The 19672-nt window shown below is 39.0% G+C and overlaps 1 pseudogene; it reads right to left on the reverse strand.

Moving 5' to 3' along the window:
* Positions 1-488: 488 nt before the first annotated feature.
* Positions 489-19672, reverse strand: part of LOC101581409 — a 19889-nt pseudogene continuing 705 nt past the window's right edge.

Raw genomic sequence — 19672 nt, forward strand, 5'->3', positions numbered from 1 at the left:
AAGAGTGAAATAGAGCATATAATGACCAATGTTCTAAAGCACAGAGGTATATTTTTATAAGGCAACAGTGAGGATAAATTTACAAGTTCCTAAATAAAATTCTTTAATTTTTAGATATGTTGATAATTTCTACTTATTCTTTCTTTTTTTTTTTTTGCATGCCAGACCTGTGTTTAATAGAATGTTCTTGACATCTACTGGGTGTAAAAGGGCTTTGTGCGCAGTTTATCCTGCTGATTAAAGACCTACATGGCTGAGTAAGGCAGTTTCTTCCCCTTCTGCCCCTCACAGATTTTCCTGAAAATCTTTGGGATAAGTAAGAGGCCCCTCAGCTCCTTCTGGACAACAGCTTCATTGCCTGCCTTCAGGGAACCTTTTGGCATGGGCAGCCACAGCCATACAATGCAGGGCTGTCAGTCAGTGGTGTCCAGAGGGTCTCAGTCTGCCCCCACCTGGCTGAGGTCAGGCAGTCCAGAGGCTTGGGGGCCTTATCCTTTGATGACTGTGGCTGGCCTCAATTTAATGGCCTTCTTGCTGATTCCAGCATCGTGGCAGCTGTTCACCACAGTGGTCTCATTCTTACAGGACTCAAGAGCCCCTCCCATATCTAGTTTGGGCAAGGCTACCAGGATTGCAATTCCCATAGCTGCCAATTTGCCACCATGACAGGTGATTCCAAAGGTCTTGGTCATGCCTTGTTCAGTTCCAGTGAGAACATAACTGCAGGTTCCCATGGTGCCACCAATAAGCATGGGCTGTCCAGTGAGCTGGTAGTCAACAGTGATGAGTCCATGCTGTTGAGCAAAAGCATGTGTGGACCCCTTCCTGTGCACCAGCAACGTCCCTTCCTTCCCATCCACCATGTGCTGCTCTACTTTGGCAATGTTGTGGGAGACATCATAGATCACGTTCAGGGCTAGGCCATCCGGGGTTGTGTTGGAGACCTTGGCAAAAGCCTGGTGGGTTAGGAAAGCCATGGATCAGCGGTTGACTCAGGAATAGTTGCCAGCAGCTGCTATTCCTTTTAGGTAGTCCTGGCCTTCTGGGGAGGAGATCTGAGCACAGGACAATTGCTGGTCATTGACTATGATCTTGTTTCTCTTTGTGACCTTTTCCATAGCCACCAGTGTGTCTGTGGCTACTTGGTGGCCCAGGCCTTGGCTGCCACTGTGGGTCATCATGCACACCTGCCCCTTGTGGGCAACGCCCATCTTCTTTGCGGCATATTCTTGAAGATCTCATCCACAGCCTGGATTTCTGCATAGTGGTTGCCAGCACCCACAGTCCCCAGCTTAGGAAGGTCTCTTTTATTGGCCCTTGCTGAGACCTTGTTGGGGTCAGCCTGCAGCATCCTTCCATACTCCTCACAGTGCTCCTTGTCCTTGGCCCAGGCAAAGCCTTCTTGCAGGGACCAGTCCACACCCATCTCCAAGGCTTCCTCCAGGTCTTTGACATTCATCAGGATGACCCCTTTGGATCCCTTTGGACCCCACCCCAACAGGAATGTTGTCAAACATTGCTTAGGCCAGTTGTTCCTTGATGGGTTGGACATAGCATCCATCCAAGTTGGTTTTCAGCAGGCGGACATCACAGCTGATGTCAAATCTGACACCACCTGGGCACACCACTGCTTCTCGGTCACTCATATCAAAAGCTGCCATGTTCCCAATAGCAAATCCATAGCCTGAGTGGACATCAGGGAGCCCAGTGGATCAATGAACAATTCCAGGCAGGGCTGCCACATTGCCAATCTGCTTCATGACTGGCAAGAAGGTACCAACACCGCCTCCTCGCCAGGCATTCCCTAACTCCTCAGGCATTGATTTCTCTAAGGAATCATTCACATACAAAATGCCTCCCCCCTGTGTATTAGGCACGAAGCCCTTCTTTATCCTCCAGCAGTTCTTCCTGAGCTTCTCCAGGAACTGCAGCTCATCCTCGTAGCTGCGGCTTATGGTGGCGAACACTACCGAGCAGTGGGCTGCTGAGGAGAGAAACACTACTTATTCTTTACTACTTTCCCAGTTGGTTACAGCCATGTATCAAATATTTTGGAATTAATTTTGTGATCTTCTATTTCTACCGAGAAGAACATGCATAAAATATTTTTGACTAAGTCTACAGTGCTTACAAACTCAGAAAATTATAACTATGTATGTGTTAACAGAAATTACAGAATAAGAAGGATTCATGTATGTATCTCAATCATCTTATTAATGTGACTGTTTTGTAAATGAGAAAATGAAAGCCTATAAAGTCAAGGTGTTGTTTGAATTTCTATCGCTAGTAATGCAGGGAACAAGGATTCAAAATGGATATTGAAAGAGTTTAAAATGGCAATCCACTTTTTCTTTTTCTGTGAGCAATGTAACAGGGGCAGTCAGCAAGCAAAAGACCTAAAGAAGTCAATGTTGCAAAGACAAGAAATGCAGTCATCCTCTGTTATTCAGTGTGGGGTCAAGCGCAAAGGCCTTTGGTAATATCTCTGTCATCTAACAGGACAGGGTGATTGTTTTTAATCAATCATAGCTTTGAATCATCAGTGAAAGGTAAATTCTGTTCTATACATTCTATTTTTAAAAAGATCATAAAGTTCAAAATCAAATATATTAAATAAGCACTTTATCAGGAAAGCCCAGTTATGTAAAATGATTCAGTTCCAGAGGTTTTTGGTGGCAGAAATACAACTACTAAAAGTTATTTCCACAAAAATAGCCCTCTGTGACTTCAGTGAGGAATTTACTGAACTGCTTTTATTTTTCAGGTGATGGTCAAATGTGAGGCTTAACTAGTGGTCCAACCTTCCAGAGTGCTGCGTCCTGCCTTCTTCCTCCTGCACCTCTTCATAGCTTACGAGCTGTGTGTGACCCTTAGAGTGCACGGCTCAGCTCTCTGTCCAGGGAAATTAGCTGCTGTATTGTTTTTTCTTTAACTTGAATGGAATGCTAGTCATTATTTAAAATAAGGATTGCATCCCACTCAAATTACCTAAATAATTTTTATTTTGTCATCCCCCCCAAAAGAAGTTATTAGTGCATCTAAATGTGTTTGATACAGATTTTCATTAGTACATTAACAGAAAATGTGAAAACATCTTTGTAAAATGCTTATAAAAATAGCACCCTGCAGTTAGTTCTCATTCAACTCCTGCTAGAAATAATAGAAGATAAATTACAGTGCTCCTGGAATGTCATCATAGCTGAAAACAGCAGCTTGCTTTGCCTCATGTCTGCAGACCGGTGTTATAATTTCAAATGTATCCAGCTAATTAGACAACCTTTGTGTTTAAGTCTTTCATACCCCTTTCATTACATTTGATGGCTTTTGAGAAAACAGCTGGAAATTTCTATCAAAGAAAACATTTTGTTTTATTTTTATTAAATTTCTTTTTCATCTTTGCATACCAGTAGGATGTGCTGCAAATCATTTTATAGACACATCCAAGCTGGACTTATTGACATTAAAATCAAAGCAGAATCTTTTGCTTGCAGATATTAAAGTAAAGTATTAAATATTAAAAGTGATTTACTGACAGGCTTTGCATAGAGACAGCTGAAATGAGCTAAGAGAATGGAAGTACAATGGCTTGCATGGCGTGCGGTGTGAACTGGCTGAGGGAGAAAGATTTTTACTTTATAACAATAAAACAAAAATTAAAGGACGACATTAATTATCCTAAGTAGCAAAGCAGTAATGTGACCACTTATGGAGATAAGTGAAAATAAAATTCATAACATCTTAATAAGTCTGCCTGTCACAGGATTGGGGAAGATACTATTTTTCAACCAGGATGAAGATTTATATGTCGTGTTTTGGAAGTCAATCATTCAATCAGTTCAAGAGATAAACAGGTTCTTAGGCAAAATTTGCAGTGCTGTAGGAATTCTGTCTTTCTTTTAAAAGGGAGAAAGCAGCAGACCATTTGAAGGCTTGGAGTGAACCAAGCAAAAAGGGAAGGGCATAGCAGCAGGAATCCAGCGCCTTAGTATAAACTAGCAACATTCACAGTGTGCGTGGCAGTGTGAAGTTCTCCTAATCTACCTCGAAAAATTATTGGGATCCTAATTCAAGACATGATTGCTGTTAGCTTTGTTTCTAATCTACCACCTCTCATCTTTGCCTATTTTTCGTTCTCCTGCTACAGTCCAGGTACTCAGCCTCTGTTTGCTCCCAGGACACTAGAACACCTGCTGTCTTTTGGGGTCTTGTGCATTCCTTTGCTTCTCTCTGCAACATTTCTACTTCTCAACCACAACCAATCCCTTTAGTCTCCAAAGGGCTCTTTTTTCCATCTCTTAAGTGTTTATATTGCTTTATTTTAGGACCTGACAAAAGATAGTCTGTAATACAGTGGCAGCAATAGAGAAGTTTCTTTCTTTTTCATATGAAGACCCAAAATAGGTTGGCGATGTGATTATGCAGTCAGCTTAGTGATTGTCAGGCTTGGCTTCCACATCTGAGTTCAATCACAGTGCATGCTGCCTTTTAGAAGGTCAAGGAAATTTATGGACCATTGTACAAAGAACAATACCCAGAAGTGACACAAATTGTTCCTGTTCACAGTTCACATCTCACCCACCGGAACTTAGTGGCTGGGATTCCCTTAGCCATTTGCTAATTGAGAAATAGAATATTTATCTTGGAAACCCTGACCCTTATTAAGACTATCTTAAGGGCCATCCAAATAGCTCAGCAGATTAAAATGCCTGCAAGCAGGCCCAGGGGCCCAGGGGCCCAGGGTTCCATCCCCAGGCCTGCTATTCTGGCGCCTCCCCTGAGACAGCAATTGAAACTGGGTGTGGTGGCGCTTGCCTGTAATCTCAGCACTTGGGAGGCTGTAAACAGGAGAATCACTATGAGTCCAATCTAATAGTGAGACCCTGAACACCCTGTAGACCCTTCCCTAAAATTAAAAAAAAAGAGAGAGACCATATTAAAGGTGTAAAAGAAGAGACCAATGATTAGAGAGGAGGAGTGGGCGCTTGGCTAAGATGCCAACTCTGCAGACATGTAGTAAGTCTAAATAAGCCTCATGGTGATATGGGGAAAAAAACTGATCTCCGGTGGATGACCTGCAAATAACACAGGGAATCTCCAAATGATATAAGAGAAAAATGATCTCCCAACCTGACTGGATGAGTTTGTGTTCTCTAAAACCAAAGAATGAATTTTAGGAACAAATGGAGTTATGAGCAGAATATATTTATTGAGGGAAAGAAAGCTCCTGTCCAAGAGAGACAGGAGGGAGGCCCGAGCAGCTTGTCCTGGGGAAGTTGTCTCTTCCAGGGACTTCTATAGAGGAAAGCCATGCCGAGCTAAGGTGGAGAAAAGGGGAACTCACTTAGGTGGATGTGGGGTGGAACAAAACTATAGTCAACCAATGAGATTACAAGCACCATTGCTCAAGTAAAATTAAGTCCAGGACCAAATGGGGAAGGGGAGTCACATAGCAAGCGGGCATGAATGTAAAACAGGACTTTATCTGGTAGCTATCAGATAATGACTCTTCCTGGCTCCCTCAGGGTGAAGATCAATCCTGGATGCTAATCTTTAGGGAGGTCAGCATTTGCTTGATCTTTGGTCTTAGGTCTGGCTTACAGCAGGAGCATTCATCCCTCCCACAGTTGTGAGGTATCTTGTCTCCTGTGTTATCTCCTTGAGGGCCTGCCTCTATCTGACTGCCTGTAATATTTCTATCTAATTTGGCTCCCTACAACAATGGTGTTTGTATTTTGATCTTTAAATCTTGTTGGTTTTATTTATAACAATCATCACTTTTTAAGTTTATATTTTCTGAATTAAAATTTTATGGAAGTTTTTAAAATTACTGTCTTTTGACCTTAAATTTTTTGAAGTAATACTATCTGTTTTGTTTCCCTGAAATCCTGCATGTTTATATGCCTGAAATGTTTGACATATGAAAGTGCTGTTTGACATAATAAAGATTGCTGAATGAGTGAATGAAAATGAAAATAAATATCTAGTCTGCTCTTGCTTTGTATCAACTGGATTTATTGGCTGAAAATGCAAACAGTTTACAGGGAACCAATAAAATTAATTTTGAAAGTATGAGGCAGAGCCCTTAGTGCAGTGTTGGTCGAGTATCCATTGGTAGGTTACAAAATCTATTTATTGTGTAATAATTAGAATTTAAAAAATAGAATAAAACAGAATGTGCCAGAAGAAGACAGAATAGGAAAAGAATCAGATGACACTATATGGTTCAAGTATATATTATTTCATAAAAGTTGCATATACATGTGTATGGGGATGCCTATGTGTTCTGAGTACAAGGTAAAAATCTAATTTCTACAGTGAATGATGTAAAAGCAGTTTCAAAAACACTATCTAACATACTTAGAAGAAATAAATTCAAAGGCCAGGCAGATATGGGAGAAAAAGTTGATCCCTCTAGAGCTGAATCTGACCTGCCTTACAAGCTAACAAAATGACATCAAAAAGTGTCGCATCTCTTCACCAATTCCATCATTTTAGATTTTTAGCTGCATCTTTTCCAACAATGTACTATCAGAAATATGTTTCAAAGAAAAGAAGAATATGTGTTCAAAGCATTGTTTCATCTTGGCAATCTCAGTGGGCTATTATCTTCAAATAGAAGAACTTTGAATTATGGTTCAACTTAGGAACATTTTTTTGAAAACAGATATACCTAGGGATCTTACACACGCGCTCCAGTTTTTAACCCTAGGAAATTGATCAATGTTTTTCTTTTTAATCTTCCTGTATGTGAATATCCTTGTTTCATTTAGAACAAAGATCAGTTGTCTTTCTTTGAGGTCTTGGTATGAATGTGATTTTTCTCCTTATTGACTTCCTATAATTGCTAGTAGGTTTTTTCTCATTTTTAGTTAACTAATTAACTGATTAATTTTTTCCATAATTTTATTGATAAACAAATAGCAATGAGACAGTTTCAAACCAAATTGGTAGGACAGTTTCAATAATTGACACATTGCATACATTCTTCCTAGTGGTTATTCGCTGTACAAGATGCGGACATGATACCCTATCTACAAACACCATTAGAACAAATCCCTCTATTCATTAAGAGAATGTAACTATATATCTATACTAACCACTTTGAATACACAGATGCACTTTTTTTTTTTTTTACTAGTGGAACCTGAAATAAAGGTAATATTCACCTATTTGACTTTATTAAGATTGTAGTTTTATATTTTACTATCCTTTTAAAGTCAGTACAGTGCTTCTCGTCTAGCTTTATCAATTTTCACCTGAGCCATATGAACTCCCAACCACGTTATAAAAACATGCTCAGCAGGCAGCATCAAGGCCAGAAGCAAGAGTGATCACTCCTGTGGCATGTAGCCCGGCCACAAGCTAACCTGCTCTTCCACGCCTGCACAAAGTTTTTAGGCCAGTTTAAAGCAGGTGTGCCATGTGAAGGGAATAATGACAAGTACACATGACATTTTTTTTCCCTTTAAAAATCAGTTTCATTAGTTGTTCTACTGAATAGGATGTGACTTTTTGTAATAACTACTGGAGTTGGGAAACATTAATCCAGGTTCCTTTAAATGAACCTAACTCTCCTTCCCGCTCTCCTGCTCCAATGAGGTGAAAGACCTTCAGGCCCCATTGTGGGCGGGCCATCCTTGGTATTAGTGCAATGAGCCTGGGAATCACCACAGTTTTCATGGAAGGAAATGGGGCAGAAGATGAGCTTTAACAGGGGCAAAAGATGTAAGGGGAGGGCTCAGGAAAAACGATAAGCCATTGTTTTGAATCAGTGCTAGTCCACTTTCTTGTTAGGTCCACAAAGAGATCTACTACTTGTGCCTACCTATGGGATTTTACATAATAAATAATACTCGCTATGACAAAGGTAAAGATAAGGATCAATTCCTTGAAATCCATGAGCAACCAAAATCACACGACTAGAGATGATTTGAATATTCTTATATTTATTTTCAATATTTAATTACATGTTATTGTTTGGATCTAAAGCTACTGCAAAAGGCTCATGTGTCGAAAACTTGATGCCAGTGCACCAGCATTGATGCCTGTGCCAGTATGGGGTAGCAGGCTGATGGGATTGAGAAGACAACTAAAGTAATGTGTTAACTTAAGTCCTAAGTCCATTGGGTTTATCCTAAGTCCACTTGTATTCATAGGTGGATAGGCCCTTAGGGGGTGCAGCACGGCTGGTGGGAGCAGGTCTCTGGGGTTTTGTCTGTGGAGGCAGTGCCTCATTCCCTAGCGCCCTGCTCTCTGGCTGTCTCTGTCTCTTGTCTCTGTCCCTGTCTCTCCCTCTGTCTCTCCCTCTGTCTCTCTGTCTCTCTCTCTGTCTCTCTCTCTGACTCTCTCTCTGTCTCTCTCTCTGTCTCTCTCTCTGTCTCTCTCTCTGTCTCTCTCTCTCTCTCTCTCTCTCTCTCCCCGCTTTCAGGCTGCCATGGAGTCAGCAGCTTTTCCCCACTATGCCCTTCCTCCATGATGTTCTGCCTTATCTCAGGCCCAAAGCAATGGAACCAGCCAACCATGGATTTGAATCATGACCCCAAATAACCTTTTTCTTCTTTATTCATGTTGCTATTTAGTCATAACAAAGAAAAGCTAACATACTTCCAGAAGAAGCCAGTCCAGATGGTTTTTCATTAGTGAATTTTACCAAGCATTTCCACAAGAGTCTAAGAAGTTTTTTTTCTTTTTTTTTGTGGAACCAGGGATTGAACTCAGGCCCTTCCACTTGGCAGGGAAGCGCTTATTCCAGTAAGCCATCTCCCCGGCCCCTTAAGAAATTCTAAATATTTACAAGTTCAGCTAAAATTTGAAATAAATAGATTCAGGGATAATGCATTGTATTAAATATGCAAGTTCTTATCTACATGAGTTTGATTACAGAATTTAATAAAGTATTCTCTAAATAAAAAGAAAAGCCATAAATAAAAATTTCCCAATTCACTCTGCAGTCTGAACTACCATAATGCTAAAACCATGTGAACATATTGCAAAAAGAAAAAAAAAAAAGACTGCAGATTAGTATTGTCATGATCATGAATGTAATCATCCTCAGCAATATATTGGTATCTTAAGTCCAACTTTAAGTTATACAAAATGAACTAGTGCAACTTGTGCGAATATGTCAGATACACACTCAACAAGCAGCCTGTGCAGTCCACTATATAAATGGCAAACTAGGAAGAGGGGTAAAGTTTCAGAACTTGATGAAAAGGATCTACAAAAATCCTACAGCAAAACCTATGGCAAACATGAAACATCGTGGTGACAAGCGGGGCAGATTGTGGCTAAGATTGTGAATTACATAAAGGTGTTGTTTCTTCTCAGCTACAGAGAGCAGTCTACTTAACATCCTACCTCACACACTAATATGAGCAAAAGAAATAAAAGTATACAGCTTGTAAAGGGGGAAATTAAGATGTCTTAGTTATCACATGAAATAATATATAAAATATAGGGCTGGGAAGATAGCTCAGTAGAACAAATGCTTGACTGGCAAGTGCAAGGGCCTAAGTTCAGTCCCTGGTTCTGCAAGAAAAAAAAGAAAAAGAAAAGAAATATACAAAATATCCCAGAGAATCACCAAAATCCTCACTAGAATTAATACTCAGGTATATCAAAGTCATAATATAGAAAGTTACTATTTAGAAATAAATTGATTTCTTATTTACCACTAAGGGATGACTGGAACTTGAAATAAAATGCTGATTTAAAATGATACTCAAAATGAACTATATATATATATATATATATATATATATATATATATATATATGTCTAGCTAAACATGTACAAAATCATCTTGCAAAGAATGTTAAATTCTGAGGAAAGAAATAAAGATGAAAATAAATGGAGATACGTAGTGTTCACGAAAAACTCAATAGTTTTTGTTAAGGCACTAATTCTTCCCAACCTGTTTTATGGATTCAACTCAATTTTCATAAAAATCCTGGCAAGTTATTTTGCAGATACTGCTATGCTGATTCTAAAGTTTATATGGAAAGGCAAAAGGCCTAGGATAGATAATACGACTCTGAAGAGAAAGAACTATCAAAACTAGACAATGTATTGTAACGGCACATAGATCTGGCTAGACAGACCAGATGATGAAGGTGAGAAATACATGGATATTAAAGTGCTTTAACAAAGTGTGAGGCTGAATATTTTAGAAGCAGAAATGTCTTTGTCACTTTGTCACATTTCTGGAGCAATGAAGTCTGAAATCAAAGGGTCAGCTCACATGATAGACCTTGGAGAGGACCAATTTAGGGACTGTAGGCCGCGTTCTTCTTGGTCTGTCCACATACAGCAAAGGGCTAGCTACGGCTCTCTTGAACCAAAACACAAACAAACCACACTTACTGGTTTCACTCCCTTCTGCACTACCGTAATTGGAATTTGTTTTAAAAAATCATTTACTCTTAAAATTCATATTGTCCATTTTGCTATATGTGAAGCAAAGCGGTCCTTCTCTGGGGAGGGCTTGTCCTCTCATGTTGCCCCACAGCAGTGGCACACTACTAGAGTCACTAGCCAGGGTAAGAGGTCCTTTGAGCCTCCGTTTCCTGCCAAGTTTAAAATTCTATTTGCTTGATTTCAAGCCTGTCTACAGTTTGACCCCTTCTTCATCTTTACCTTTATTATTCAGGATTTGTGGCTGTTTTCCTACTATTACTTACTTACTTAATTAACGATGAGACTTGAGCCCAGGACCTGCGCTTACCAGGCAGCCCTTGTTCCACTGACCTATATCCCTGGTGCACCTTTCTGTCTTCATACAACATTCTCACCCTCTGTCTATACTACATACACCATGAAGAGAGAAATAAGATGCCACTCTGTATCCTGGTGTGGACATGTGCTCACAGGACAGCGTAAACAAAACAGAATCGTGGTATAAATAAAATCTGGTATCCATGTATGGTAAGGAAAAAACACCCAAATCTAAAACTATATATTGCTATAGTAGTTATTCCTGTGGAGTGTGCTCTTGAGGAGGAAGTTTGCCTTTTGGTGTACTTACTCATTCACTGAATTCTTTAAATTGTAGGTACCATTTTTGTGATCATAATAAAAAACTTATTTAAAAAAATTTAAGATTGTATTGTCTTGTAAAATACTTCTTTTAGACCTACAGTTCTTACCTACACGTTTTCCTAAACTAGAATATTTTTTAGATGAATTAGTTTTGTCTAAATTATTTTTTAGAGCACAAGATAGTATTAAAACAGAAAAAAATCAAATGACAGAATGTCACTAAACAAAGTAATATGAATCTCACAGTATTTGCTGTATTGCATAGTATTGTTTTCAAATTAGTTGTTCATATTACCAGATATATGTGTGTAAAATTATAAGAAGAAAGAAAAAAGAAAAGAAAAAGTATAAGAAATTAAGAAGCAAAAAAAAAAAAACGAAAAAGAATTGAAAAAAGAAGACAAAACCAAGTAAGCATTGACTGCTTCTTTCCATAGACCAGCAGAAATTCACAGTACATTTGTCCAAATCATCCTGTTTACTTATGTAGAATTTCCTCTTTCCCCCACTCCCTCTCCTGTCCTCCTCATCTCAGTAATTCCTTTCTTTGGAAAAGGTTTATTTCATTTTACCAGTATCTATTGTAGCCTTTAGACTTCATTTTTATCTTGGAAGCAACCCATGTGCCCATCAACTGAGGAATGGATAAAGAAGATGTTGTATTTTCACTCAATGGAGTATTATGCAGTTGTAAAAATGCATACATTTGAGGCTTTTATTGGTAAATGGATGCAACTAGAGACCATATTCTTAAGTGAAATAAATCAGACCTGCATGTTGTCCTAAACTTCTATTGCAATTATACATCTATAAGACTTTCTAAGTTGATGTTCTATTCTTTTTTGTAGGTAGGTGCTGATTGTCCTTCTCAGGTTGTGTAGAGTCTAACTCAGGACAGATGCATATCAATAGTTCTGAAATGCCTGGGTTCTCAGGAAGCACATAGAGATTGAGTTATGACAGAGAAGCCAGCAGCAGGCATGTAGGATCAACAGGGACTCCTTCTGACTTCTCAGCTCACATTGGCAGGACCATTCCTAGGTGCAAGAGCCAGTTGGAAACCCAGAAATTGTGAAGCAAGAAAGGAGAAGGACACTATGAGATAGATAATCTATGAACTGCTACTTGGCAGGAATGGGTTGCTTCCTGAGGTTCAGGTCACTGGCACTGACATTCTTTATTATCACAATCCTAATGATGGAGCTGGGGAAACATTTAGTATCAGTAAGTATCTTTGCACTCTCATGGGGCTAGAATTTTTTTTTTAAGGGCTCTTTCTTGAAGAAAGATGTTGAATTCGGAGGCACTATCTACTCACAGCCTCAGTGTCCTTTTAAACCTGTATTTCCTTGTGTCTGCTGAAATATACATTCCCAAGGACAAACCCTTGTCTCTTCCTCCATCACACCCATCCTGGCTGACTTTGTGATTTCTGAACTTCATTGCCATAAGCAATGACTTCTATGCCAAGACTCATTCATGATGATTCTCTTTTCTGATGTCACTACCCAGAGGGAGGGCGATCCATCAGATCTTTGCCCAAGAAATGATTGCTGAGAAAATGTGTCCCTTCTAGTTTAATGATGTGATTGCACAGGCCCAAAGGGGAGAGGTCCAAGTGGAAAGCCTGAAAATATGGAGGAGCTTGCAAGACCAAGCCTCTCTCCATGAAAACCAGGGTAGAGGTAGAGATGCAAAACAAACAAAAGACAACTGAGAGGTTCTTTAAGCTTTGAGACAGGATCCCCTATGTCTATAGAGTCTAGGATTCCTTGAAAATGAAATTCTCATTGCTCAGTCTCTGGAAAAAAGATGTTATCTGAATTCTTAAAATAAAACTTCTGAAAGGCCAAGACCAAGACAAGACAAGTATTTTTCTGATTCCCAGGTACAAATAGCAAATTAGCCATCATATTAGGAGCAAATCTACCTGACCTAAAAGCTAAAGAGCCACCAGCTGTCTTTCCATGAATGAAAACTTTTCCAGGAGCCAGAACATCCAGTGTGGTCTGTCCTTGAGCTGAATTTCCAACCCTGACCACATTTCCTTAAGGAGCACATATTCTCATATCAGTCACTGTCAAAATTACCAGCCCACATGGATCATCTTCTTGGCCTGCTGAATGGCTTAGTTCAGCTTACAGAACTTTGCCTTTAGGTGCTCCATGTTTCCATGAGAAGTAGGATGTGATGGCTTGAGACAGTCTTGTAGAGGCAGCAGAAGAGAAAGACACCTTTGGGCCGTGTGGGAGTGTGTGGGTCTCTGTCCCACAGTCTTCCTTTGAAGGCCAGAACTGTCAGTATAGATGGGTAAGGTGCAGGAAAGCAAAGAGATTTTAAGAGGTAGAGATCAACAAGTGAGAGACTATGCCAGAAGACTCAGAGCTCCCTTTGCATCAGCTTCCTTTTTCAAACCAGACCCAGTCAACCTGGTGTGTGTATTTGGCCAGTGAATAAGGAGAGTTGACACTTCTGTCTCATCAGTTTTGGAGCCTTTTGGAGCCCTTTGTCAAATGCCTGCCATGCCAGAGAGTGATAATTTGATGCATTATTTCCATCCTCTTCAGCCTGTTTTTCTGGTTCCTGATTTGATCTGTGGTACAGCAATTAGTTTAAGAACAGATGAATCATTGTGAGTCATTGTTATGAAAAGCCTAGTTTCAGGCTAGCAATACCCTTTTCTTTCAGTTTTGAAAGTTCAGGGCCTTCAAAGACTGCCATGAAAGATTTGTCCAATGTTTGTTGGCCTCTTGGGCTAGTGTCTGGGGATGTTTTGTATAATTGATCATATTTTTCTTAACCGAAAAACAGATCCAAATCTTCCTATTTCAGCTTCTTTTTAAGTGAATCACAACTGACAGTACTGATAGTTTTCTTACTTCCCACTGTGGATTTTATTTTTCAGACCTCACTACCTTTTAAAAATATTTGGATTTTTTTTTTTTTTTGACACCCTTTCCTTTCTCATCTGTACCTTGTTACCGCCTGTGTTTAGTGTTGTTGTTTGCTGTTTCTTTCTTCATCCTGCATAATTGAATCCCATTGTCTCTAGAATTTGCACTTCAGTTGATTTTTTAGAAAAATAATAATTCAGTTGATACAAGACCATTATTTTGGATAATATTCAAAACAAAAAGAAACTTTTTTAAAAGAGTGAAAAATCAATACATTTAAAAAATTAACCCTAAGATTTTGAAATTGGGAACTCTGGCTTTAAAAATGAGTTATTTTTATTGTACAGTTTCGGGTTAGTTTCAGAGATTGAGCAATGCAGTTGAAATCTGTGGAAACCAAGGATTTCTAGTGTAGCATTATTATAAAACTCTGATGTTATTGAACGAAATTATAAAGTTGATACTTTGGGTTCATCACAGTTGCCATTTCCTCACTCAAGTTGTGAACTTCCACTTTCGGCTGCAGACCTACCCAGCTTAGGGCCCTTGGCCTCAACGCAGATGCCCTGAAGGTAGTGAAGCTTCTCTGGAGCACACACAGCGTTATCCCCTAGCTGGAGGGGATGCTCACTGCAGCCTGAGGAGTCTGGGCCATGGAGCTGGCTTCCCCTTCGCTGGCAGATCAACTACCATTCTTGGTGGTAAGCAACAGAAACCAACTCTGCCGAATTAGCCTAAAAAGCTGCAGAATCAAAGTAACAGCTGGACAATTATGTCATGGGGAATTTGTTTGGGAGTTAGAATGGATTAGGGATCTGGATTGTGGACATTAACAACAAGTTTTTTTTGTTTTTTGGTTTTTTTTAAGGGCACTGCCAGTGGAATGTCTTAGAGCCAATTACTCTCAATTTGTGCGTTACTGACTTCAGGAGTCAGATTTCCGGGAGATAGATTCTAGTTTTTTTCATTTTTTAAATCACATCCTTCCATTATTTACTAATAAATAAAAATTGCAATATATATATATATATATATATATATATATATATATTTATATATTTTTTCCCTCCTATCTGGACACCATCCTGATTTGAATTTTCCCCTTAATTTTTTTCTCCACTAAACACAAAACCAGTAAAAGAAAGGAAATTATAAAGATCAGGGAAAAAAAATCAGTGAAATTCAGATCAAAAAACAATACAAAGACTAAGTGAATTGAAGAGTTTGTTCTTTGAAAGAATAAGCAAAATAGATAAAAAACCTTAGCCATTGTAATAACAAAAGGGAGAGAAAAGACCCAAATCCATGTAATTAGAAATAAAAAGATGAACTCACAATAGTCACTGATGAAATAATAAAGCTGTTAATAGCAACTTTGTAAATTCGTACACTTAGTAATTGGAGACTCCTGAAGACATAGACAGATTCTGCTATACTTGTGACTTACTGAAATTGAATCAAGGAAACTTAAAAATTCCAAATAATTAATAACAGGCAATTAAACTGAAACAATAATAGAACAAATCCATCAAATTATAAAAGCCTAGTACAGATGGTTTCATTGCTAGCTCCTGTAAAACCTTCAGAGAAGTTCTAACACCAATAACCCTTCAAGTTTTTAAAATCAAATTGAAAAGGAAAGAGAACTCCTAAAGCCATTTCTGAAAGCTATCATTACCCTGATTCCAAAACCAAAGATCCAATAAACAGGAGACCTGTGGACTGATCTCTTCGATGTGTGTAGATACAAATACCCTTAAAAGACCAGGACAAGCAGAATGCAAGACATCAAGAAGATCATACCTACAACCAAGTAGACTTCACCCCAGGGATGTGAAGATGGCTCAACGTACAAAAATCATTAATGCAATATATGACATAAACAAAAGCAGGGACAAAAGTCACAGGATCACTTCAATAGATGCAGAAAAAACCATTGACAAGATCCAACATCCATGCATGATAAAAATGCTGAAGAAATTAGGAATAGAAGGGCCTTATCTCAATTCCTTAAGCTGTTTATGACCAACATAATGCCAACATCATATTAGATGAGGAAAAACTGAGAGTTTTCCCTCTAAAATCAGGAACACAATAAAATACCCACTACCACCACTTCTGTTCAATTGTGTACATGAAATATTAGCTAGAGCAATTAGGCAAGACAAACACAACAAGGGAAGGAAAAAATAGAAAGGGAAGGAAGGAAAAGAAAGGAAGGAAAAAATCAGATTATCATTGCTTGCAGATGACATGATCTCTAGCATGAGCACCCCAAACCCACCAAGACTCAAACTTAATAAGGAAATAAAGTAACATAGCAGGATACAAAATCAACATGGAAAAACAATAGCATTCATACACACTAAAATGAATCTACTGAAAAATAAATTAGGAAAAGAATATCATTTGCAACAGCATCAAGAAAAATTAAATACTTTGGAAATGATCTAATTGGGGAAGGCAACAGCCTCTACAATGAAAACCATAGCCCTCAGTAAAAGGAGATCAAGGAAGACAACAGAAAATAGAGTGATGGCTGCTTTTCTTGGAGAGGTAGAACCAATGTGGCTAATGCCCCCGAAGTTGATATGCAGATTTAATGTGATCCTAATCAAAGAACAGCATTCTTCACAGAACTGGTGAAAATAATCCTAAAATTCCTATAGAACCAGAAGGGTTCCAGAATAGCAAACTAAATCCTGGTTATGAAGACTAAAGCAGGTGGCATCACAATCCCAACTTAAATTATATTATAAAGCTAAAGTGATAAAGACAACATGGCATAAAAATAGATATAAAGATCAATGGAACAGAATAGACTGCAGCAACAACCCCAAGAATATTCAATTATTTGCCTTTGACAAAGGTATGAAAACATACATCATAGGAATGGTAGACTCTTTTAAGAAGTGGTATTGAAATACTGAATATTCACATGCAGAGAATAAAGGTGAACCCATACCTTTCATTATGTACTATAATAAAATAAAAATGGATCAAATAAGTGAATGTTAAGCCAGAAACACTTAAACTGGTGGAAAACAAATTCCTGAAGTCATAGGTGTCTCCAAGGGCTTTTTGAATGAAAGAAGGGTTGCACAGGAAACAGGCCTAGAATGAATAATGGGATCATATCAAATTAAAGATGCTCCACACAGCCAAGGAAACAATCACCAGAACGAAGTGACAACTTACAGAACAGGAAAAACAGTTTGCTAGATACATCTCAGACAGAACACTAATGTACAGAATGTTAGGTATGAACCCACACCATTGACCAGACCAGGCATTCCGACACGAGTAGAAGATTTATTGGGGGCATCAAGCAGGTTGGCTGCTTAGAGGACCAAGACAGCAGCAAATAAAGGGGGCACAGGAAACTTCATAGGATCTTTTAATGAGGGTGATCATGGGCTGGAAAAGCTGAGGGAGAGCTAATCTTGGCAGGGCTACCCGGTCTGTGGGGGACCTTTGATGTTAACAAAAGAGAGTCTCGTGGTTTCTTGTCCAGGTCAAGGGCAGGAGGCCCTGTTCTGAGGTTCTGGATTTAACTCTGTGTGGGGCCAAGGAGGGCAGGGTGCCTGGGAAACCAAGAGGGAGAGTGTTTGGGGTAAGGTGCCTGGGAAACTTTGAATCTTGACCTATCGTAGAATATATAAAGAACTCAAAAAATTAAATTGCTCCAAGTAAAAGACCTCGTAAAAAGTGGCAAATAAAATAGAGATAGTTCACAGAAGAAGTACAAATCATCTATACACACATGAAGAAATGCTCAGAAATCACTAGCCTTTAGAGAAATGAAAACTAAAGCAACACTTAGATTCTGTCTTACCCTACAAAGAATGCCCATCATCAAAAAAATCAAGTAACAAATGCTGGAGATGCCTTGAGGATGGTGGAGAAAGGAGCCCTTTACACTACTGTAGGGAAAAAAAACTAGTGAAACCAAATTAGAATCACTAGAGATTCCTCAAAAAATTGAAATTTGAGATTTTATTTGACCAGATATTCCCCTTCTAGGTGTCCTTCCACAAGAGTTAAAGACATCACCATGATCCATGTAAATGCATGTGGAGAGCAGCCGATTCATAATAAATGAGCCTTGGAATCAGCCTATTGGTCCATCAACAGATGAATGGATGAAAAATGTGGCAGTTACACAGAACAGCATGCTACTCTGTTATGGGTGTCCACCATAAACAAAAGAAAAACTTGAGTAATTTGTAGGAAATAAATGCGCTTTAAAATCATAATGCTAAGTGAAACCAGTAAGACACATGTGTTTAAGCACTGCATGGTGTATCTTGTAGGAGAAACGCCAACTGTAAATAAAGAGCAAGATAAAGCATGGGGAATAGAAATGGGGAGCCAGGTCTTTTTCAAATGGGTCATGGGTCAAGAGATGTCGGAGGGAGGGATAAGGGATGAGAAAAGGGCATCAGGGTGTGTTACGTACACGTCCCAAGTCACACAAGGAATGTATCCCTCAGGCCCTACAAACATGTAATAGAATAATAATAATAATAATAAAAAAATAGACCATTCTAGACTACTTTTGGCTGGTGCAAAGTGACACAGAGTAGGTTACCCCTCCACTCCAAGATCCCTGGCAAGGCACAGACCTTGCCAGGGACTGCAGCTGCGTGCAGCTGGTGTTCCACTGAACTGCCTGCTCCAGGTGCTTCCCTGTTGGGTGTCTTCCTGCATGTGTGCAGCCCATGAGTTGGAGAATTTACCTGGGGCTGCTCTTCGATGTGGGAATACGTGGCTCCCTGTTTGGATTTTATGTACTGGCAGACTTTGTTTTATGTATTGCCAGACTGGGAAAGTTCCACTTTGTAATTCAGTTATTTCTTATTGGCTTTTTAGCTTTTCTCTGTGCATAGTTTAAGGATTCAGCAAGTGCCCCAGGCAGGAGTCTTGCTCATTGGTCTTACTTTTTTGCACTTTCCTTGTTTAGCAAATCTGGCCTCTCAAGTCACACTTGAATCAGGAGCCTAAAGCACAATGTTTGCCTCTTCATCCCTGAAAGACTCCTGAATTTGTGAGTTTCCCTAACAGCCAAGCTTCTGTCGGCTTTTCCTTCTCTCCATGTGATCTAGAAAACATAAGCCCTGTGCAAAGAAGGCGGCTATAGACGCTGGGCTCACCGCGCCGCATTTCCTCTCTGCGCAATTTTGCGCATCAAGGTTTCATTTGCTCAGCAGCAATTTAATTCCTTCCAAAAATTTACTTTTATACTTTAACTAATTTTTACATAGCTCTTTAAAGGAGTGTTTGTTATACTAAGCATAGCCAGAAGTAGAACTTAGTTCTCAATTTCTTTACTGTTTATCTCTTCATTGAGTTATTTTAATTGAAATATAACTTACATGCAATAAACTGTACAATTCTAAGTGTACAGAGCCACAGATTAACCCATCAGCTTTTTATCTCATATCAGCGCAAATGCATTTTATTTCACTGATGGCATGTCTTAATTCAGTGGGTCAAACTCAGTGTTTTATGGAAGCATTTTTTGAATCTATCATGTTGATATAAATATGTAATGCTATATTTCTAGAAGCACATGAACTTGTTAGTCCTTGTATTAAGGAGTCTAAAACCTATTTGGGGGATTAAATCTTATTTAACATGAAATTTTTGGGCTTACTTCATTAGAGTGATTATTAGCCAGTTGTTCTCTCTCTTGCTGTCTCTCTCTCTCTCTCTCTCTCTCTCTCTCTCTCTCTCTCTCT

Source organism: Octodon degus, unplaced genomic scaffold, assembly GCF_000260255.1.
Source record: "Octodon degus isolate 3935 unplaced genomic scaffold, OctDeg1.0 scaffold00046, whole genome shotgun sequence".
NCBI classification, from domain to species: domain Eukaryota; kingdom Metazoa; phylum Chordata; class Mammalia; order Rodentia; family Octodontidae; genus Octodon; species Octodon degus.